We start from the raw sequence: 7,693 nt of genomic DNA on the forward strand, positions 1-7,693 counted from the left end.
TATGCAATAATCTGAGACAGCACTCAGACGTAAATATATTGGAGTCAACAGAAATATGAAATTACATCATAAATATTCCCTTACCTTTGATAATCTTTCATCAGAATGCAGTGCAAGGAATCCTAGTTCCGCAATAAATCGTTGTTTTGTTCGATAATGTCCATTACTAGTGTCCAATTAGCTACTTTTGCTAGCACGTTTAGCTCACATGTCCAAAAGCTGGCGCCGTTCCAGGCGAACTCGGACGAAAACTTCAAAAAGTTATATTCCAGGTCGAATAAACTGGTCAAAATAAGTAGAGAATCAATCTTCAGGATGTTATTATCATATATATCCAATAACGTTCCAACCGGAGCATTCTTTTTGTCTACAGAGTAATGGAACGCAAGGCGATATAATAAGTACTGTGCGTAACCAGGAACTGGCATTCTGCCAGACCAGTGACCCATCCGGTCCCACATCACACTAGAGGCTTCATTCTACGTTCTACTGACTGTTGACATCTAGTGGAAGGCGTAGGAAGTGCGAACAGATCCATATCTTATTTGGATGTGAATAGGCGATGAGTTGAAAATCAACCAGCCCCAGAATTTCCACTTCCTGTTTGGAAGTTTGCCTTCCCTATGAGTTCTGTTATACTCACAGACATAATTCAAACAGTTTTAGAAACTTCACAGTGTTTTCTATCCAATAGTAATAGTAATATGCATATATTAGCATCTGGGACAGAGTAGGAGGCACTTCACTATGGGCACGCAATTCATCCAAAGTGAAAATGCTGCCTATCCCTAAAAGGTTAAAGTAGCCATCCTTTGACTTGATGACAGCTTTACACACTCTTGGCATTCCCTTAACCAGCTTCATGAGGTAGTCATCTGGAATGCATTTTAATTAACAGGTGTTTCTTGTTGGAAGTTAATTTGTGGAATTTCTTTCCTTCTTAATGCGTTTGAGTAAATCAATTGTGTTGTGACAAGGTATTGTTTGTATACAGAAGATAGCCCTATTTGGAGAAAATAAACAAGTCCATATTATGGCAAGAACAGCTCAAATAAAGCAAAGAGAAACAACAGTCCATCATTACCTTAAGACATGAAGATCAGTCAATCAGGAAAGTTTCAAGAACTTTGAAAGTTTCCTCAAGTGCAGTGCAAGAACCATCAAGTGCTATGATGAAACTGGCTCTCATGAGGACCGCCACAGGAAAGGAAGACCCAGAGTTACCTCTGCTGCAGAGGATACGTTCATTGGAGTTACCAGCCTCATAAATTGCAGCCCAAATAAATGCTTCACAGAGTTCAAGTAAACAGACACATCTCAACATCAACTGTTCAGAGGAGACCGCTTGAATCAGACCTTCATGATCAAATTTCTGCAAAGAAACCACCACTAAAGGACCCCAATAATAAGAAGAGACTTTCTTGGGCCAAGAAACACAAGCAATAGATATTAGACTGGTGGAAATCTGTGCTTTGGTCTGATCAGTCCAAATTTGAGATTTTGGTTCCAACCTCCGTGTCTTTGTGAGACGCAGAGTAGGTGAACGGATGAGCTCCGCATATGTAGTTCCCAGCGTGAATCATGGAGGAGGAGGTGTGATGATGTGGGGTTGCTTTGTTGGTGACACTGTCTGTGATCTATTTAGAATTCAAGCACACTTAACCAGCATGGCTACCACAGCATTCTGCAGCGATCCGCCATCCCATCTGGTTTGCGTTTGGTGGAACTAATCATTTGTTTTCAACAGGACAATGACCCAACAAATCAAATCAAATTTTATTTGTCACATACACATGGTTAGCAGATGTTAATGCGAGTGTAGCGAAATGCTTGTGCTTCCAGTTCCGACAATGCAGTAATAACCAACAAGTAATCTAGCTAACAATTCCAAAACTACTACCTTATAGACACAAGTGTAAGGGGATAAAGAATATGTACATAAAGATATATGAATGAGTGATGGTACAGAGCGGCATAGGCAAGATACAGTAGATGGTATTGAGTGCAGTATATACATATGAGATGAGTATGTAAACAAAGTGGCATAGTTAAAGTGGCTAGTGATACATGTATTACATAAAGATGCAGTAGATGATATAGAGTACAGTATATACATATACATATGAGATGAATAATGTAGGGTATGTAAACATTATATTAGGTAGCATTGTTTAAAGTGGCTAGTGATATATTTTACATCATTTCCCATCAATTCCCATTATTAAAGTGGCTGGAGTTGAGTCAGTGTATTGGCAGCAGCCACTCAATGTTAGTGGTGGCTGTTTAACAGTCTGATGGCCTTGAGATAGAAGCTGTTTTTCAGACTCTCGGTCCCAGCTTTGATGCACCTGTACTGACCTCGCCTTCTGGATGATAGCGGGGTGAACAGGCAGTGGCTCGGGTGGTTGTTGTCCTTGATGATCTTTATGGCCTTCCTGTGACATCGGGTGGTGTAGGTGTCCTGGAGGGCAGGTAGTTTGCCCCCGGTGATGCGTTGTGCAGACCTCACTACCCTCTGAAGAGCCTTACGGTTGTGGGCGGAGCAGTTGCCGTACCAGGCGGTGATACAGCCCGAGAGGATGCTCTCGATTATGCATCTGTAGAAGTTTGTGAGTGCTTTTGGTGACAAGCCGAATTTCTTCAGACTCCTGAGGTTGAAGAGGCGCTGCTTCGCCTTCTTCACGATGCTGTCTGTGTGGGTGGACCAATTCAGTTTGTCTGTGATGTGTACACCGAGGACCTTAAAACTTACTACCCTCTCCACTACTGTTCCATCAATGTGGATAGGGGGGTGTTCCCTCTGCTGTTTCCTGAAGTCCACAATCATCTCCTTAGTTTTGTTGACGTTGAGTGTGAGGTTATTTTCCTGACACCACACTCCGAGGGCCCTCACCTCCTCCCTGTAGGCCGTCTCGTCGTTGTTGGTAATCAAGCCTACCACTGTTGTGTCGTCCGCAAACTTGATGATTGAGTTGGAGGCGTGCGTGGCCACGCAGTTGTGGGTGAACAGGGAGTACAGGAGAGGGCTCAGAACGCACCCTTGTGGGGCCCCAGTGTTGAGGATCAGCGGGGTGGAAATGTTGTTGCCTACCCTCACCACCTGGGGGCGGCCCGTCAGGAAGTCCAGTACCCAGTTGCACAGGGCGGGGTCGAGACCCAGGGTCTCGAGTTTGATGCCAAGCTTGGAGGGCACTATGGTGTAGTCGATGAACAGCATTCTCACATAGGTATTCCTCTTGTCCAGATGGGTTAGGGCAGTGTGCAGTGTGGTTGAGATTGCATTGTCTGTGGACCTATTTGGGCGGTAAGCAAATTGGAGTGGGTCTAGGGTGTCAGGTAGGGTGGAGGTGATATGGTCCTTGACTAGTCTCTCAAAGCACTTCATGATGACGGAAGTGAGTGCTACGGGGCGGTAGTCGTTTAGCTCAGTTACCTTAGCTTTCTTGGGAACAGGAACAATGGTGGCCCTCTTGAAGCATGTGGGAACAACAGACTGGGATAGGGATTGATTGAATATGTCCGTAAACACACCAGCCAGCTGGTCTGTGCATGCTCTGAGGGCGCGGCTGGGGATGCCGTCTGGGCCTGCAGCCTTGCGAGGGTTGACACGTTTAAATGTTTTCCTCACGTCGGCTGCAGTGAAGGAGAGTCCACATGTTTTAGTTGCGGGCCGTGTCAGTGCCACTGTATTGTCCTCAAAGCGGGCAAAAAAGTTATTTAGTCTGCCTGGGAGCAAGACATCCTGGTCCGTGACTGGGCTGGTTTTCTTTTTGTAATCCGTGATTGACTGTAGACCCTGCAACATACCTCTTGTGTCTGAGCCGTTGAATTGAGATTCTACTTTGTCTCTATACTGACGCTTAGCCTGTTTGATTGCCTTGCGGAGGGAATAGTTACACTGTTTGTATTCGGTCATGTTTCCGGTCACCTTGCCCTGATTAAAAGAGTGGTTTGGGCTTTCAATTTCGCGCGAATTCTGCCATCAATCCACGGTTTCTGGTTTGGGAATGTTTTAATCGTTGCTATGGGAACGACATCTTCAACGCACGTTCTAATGAACTCGCTCACCGAATCAGCGTATTCGTCAATGTTGTTGTCTGATGCAATACGAAACATATCCCAGTCCAAGTGATGGAAGCAGTCTTGGAGTGTGGAATCAGATTGGTCGGACCAGCGTTGAACAGACCTCAGTGCGGGAGCTCCTTGTTTTAGTTTCTGTCTGTAGTCAGGGATCAACAAAATGGAGTCGTGGTCAGCTTTTCCAAAAGGAGGGCGGGGCAGGGCCTTATATGCGTCGCGGAAGTTAGAATAGCAGTGATCCAAGGTTTTTCCAGCCCTGATTGCGCAATCGATATGCTGATAAAATTTAGGGAGTTTTGTTTTCAGATTAGCCTTGTTAAAATCCCCAGCTACAATGAATGCAGCCTCCGGATAAATGGATTCCAGTTTGCAAAGAGTCAAATAAAGTTTGTTCAGAGCCATCGATGTGTCTGCTTGGGGGGGAATATATACGGCTGTGATTATAATCGAAGAGAATTCCCTTGGTAGATAATGCGGTCGACATTTGATTGTGAGGAATTCTAAATCAGGTGAACAGAAGGACTTGAGTACCTGTATGTTGTCATGATCACACCACGTCACGTTAACCATGAAGCATACGCCCCCGCCCCTCTTCTTACCAGAAAGATGTTTGTTTCTGTCTGCGCGATGCGTGGAGAAACCAGTTGGCTGCACCGACTCCGATAGCGTCTCTCCAGTGAGCCATGTTTCCGTGAAGCAAAGAACGTTACAGTCTCTGATGTCCCTCTGGAATGCTACCCTTGCTCGGATTTCATCAACCTTGTTGTCAAGAGACTGGACATTGGCGAGAAGAATGCTAGGGAGTGGTGCACGATGTGCCCGTCCCCGGAGTCTGACCAACACACCTCCAGGCTGTGTATGGGATATTTGAACAAGAAGGAGAGTGATGGAGATCTGCATCAGATGATCCAACCTCCACAATCACCCGACCTCATCCCAAGTGAGATGGTTTGGGAAAAGCAGCCAACAAGTGCTCAGCATATGAGCGAACTCCTTCAAGACTGTTGGAAAGGCATTCCAGGTGAAAATGGTTGAGAGAATGCCAAGTGTGTGCAAAGCTGACATCAAGTAAGTCTAGTAAGTTCAAGACAACTGGTAACTCGGGAAAAAGGAGCTACGACTTGGAAAATACGTTTTCGTATTTCATCTAGCTCAGAATTGTACATTTGGAACTCGGGCCTCTTTAAAGAGCTACGGCCTGAAGATCACTGACGTCATCATGATTCAAGCTTTTTTTTGTTGAGTTCCCAGTTGTCTTGAAAGCACCATGAATCCAGAGAATGCCAGACCTTGATGACAAAGTTTGATAACAAAATTTGCCCACGATTGACCGCCGCACCACCTTCCTGTTCAAGTGAGCACAGCACAACAAGTTGAGTCCAAAAATGTCTTGTATGATTCTTCATAATTGATTTAATTAGGCAGGGAGAAATGTATACTGTAGCTAAGAAATTCATACTAAGTGTATGTTGTGTAGTAAGCTGCTAGTAGCCCATGTGCCTCACTGGATGAATGAACTATTTCGCTGCCAGACAAGGCTCTAGCTGATAGCCACGTGTAGCAGTGGTAAGGTGTTGGGACAGCTTTTAAAAATCCCCTTTTCCAAGTCTCTCACCATTTGCCGCTTGTTATAGATCCCCCTCAGCCCCCAGCGGTGCCCATGACACCATATGTGAATTTATTACCCCCTATCCATCTTCAGAGTCCGTACTGTTAGGTGACCTAAACTGGGATATGCTTAATACCCCGGCCGTCCTACAATAAGCTAGATGCCCTCAATCTCACACAAATTATCACAGAACCTACTAGGTCCAACCCTAAATCTGTAACCATGGGAACCATCATAGATATCATCCTGACCAACTTGCCCTCTAAATACACCTCTGCTGTCTTCAAACAGGATCTCAGCGATCTCTGCCTCATTGCCTGCATCCGTAATGGGCCCGCGGTCAAACGACCAACCCTCATCACTGTCAAACGCTCACTAAAGCACTTCAGCGAGCAGGCCTTTCTAATCGACCTGGCCCGGGTATCCTGGATATATTGACCCATCAGTAGAGGTTGCCTGGTTGCTCATTAAAAGTGCTTTCCTCACCATCTTAAATAAGCATGCCACATTCAAAAAAATTTAGAACCAAGAACAGATATAGCCATTGGTTCACCCCAGACTTGACTGCCCTTGACCAGCACAAAACATCCTGTGGTGTACCGCATTAGCATCGAATAGCCCCCGCGATATGCATATTTTCAGGGATATCAGGAACCAATATACACAGTCAGTTACTAAAGCTAAGGCCAGCTTTTTCAAACAGAAATTTGAATCCCATATCACTAATTCCAAAAAGTTTTGGGACACTGTAGTGTCAATGGAGAATAAGAGCACCTCCTCCCAGCTGCCCACTGCACTGAGTCTAGGAAACTCTGTCACCAGCGATAAATCTACGATAACCAATACTTTTAATAAGTATTTTTCTACAGCTGGCCATGCTTTCCACCCGGCTACCCCAACTCCGGCCAACAGCTCTGCACCCTCGCAGCAACTTGCCTAAGCCCCCCCCACCTGCTTCTCCTTCACCCAAATCCAGATAGCTGATGTTCTGAAAGACCTGCAAAATCTGGATCCCTACAAATCAGAGGGGCTAGACAATCTGGACCCTCTCTTTCTATAATTATCCGCCAAAATTGTTGCAACCACTATTACAAGCCTATTCATCCTGGCCAAGGCTTTCAACGATCAATCACTGCATTCTTATCGGCAGACTCAATATCCTTGGTTTCTCAAATGACTGCCTCACCTGTTTCACCAACTACTTCTCAGATAGAGTTCAGTGTGTCAAATCGGAGGGCCTGTTGTCCGGACCTCTGGAAATCTCTATGGTGGTGCCACAGGGTTCAACTCTCGGTCTGACTCTTTTCTCTGTATATATCAATGATGTCGCTCTTGCTGCGGGTGACTCTCTGATCCACCTCTACGCAGCCGACACCATTCTGTATTAGAGGTCGACCGATTAATCGGAATGGCTGATTAATTAGGGCCGATTTCAAGTTTTCATAACAATCGGAAAACGGTATTTTTGGGCTTCAATTTGCCGATTTATAAAAAGTGAATTAATCTATATACATATATATATTACCTTTATTTAACTAGGCAAGTCAGTTAAGAACACATTCTTATTTTCTTTCAATGACGGCCTAGGAACGGTGGGTTAACTGCCTCGTTCAGGGGCAGAACTCCAGATTTTCAACTTGTCAGCTCGGGGGATCCAATCTTGCAACCTTACATTTAACTCGTGCAACCTTACATTTAACTCGTCCAACCCAATAACGACCTGCCTCTCTCTCGTTGCACTCCACAAGGAGACTGCCTGTTACGCGAATGCAGTAAGCCAAGGTAAGTTGCTAGCTAGCATTAAACTTATCTTATAAAAAACAATCAATCATAATCACTAATTAACTACACATGGTTGATGATATTACTAGATATTATCTAGCGTGTCCTGCGTTGCATGTAATCTGACTGAGCATACAAGCATACAGTATCTAAGTTTCAAACGTCACTCGCTGTGAGCCTTCTAGTAGTTGTTCCCCTTGCTCTGCATGGGTAACGCTGCTT

The sequence above is a fragment of the Oncorhynchus tshawytscha genome, linkage group LG14, assembly GCF_018296145.1.
Source record: "Oncorhynchus tshawytscha isolate Ot180627B linkage group LG14, Otsh_v2.0, whole genome shotgun sequence".
Taxonomy (NCBI): domain Eukaryota; kingdom Metazoa; phylum Chordata; class Actinopteri; order Salmoniformes; family Salmonidae; genus Oncorhynchus; species Oncorhynchus tshawytscha.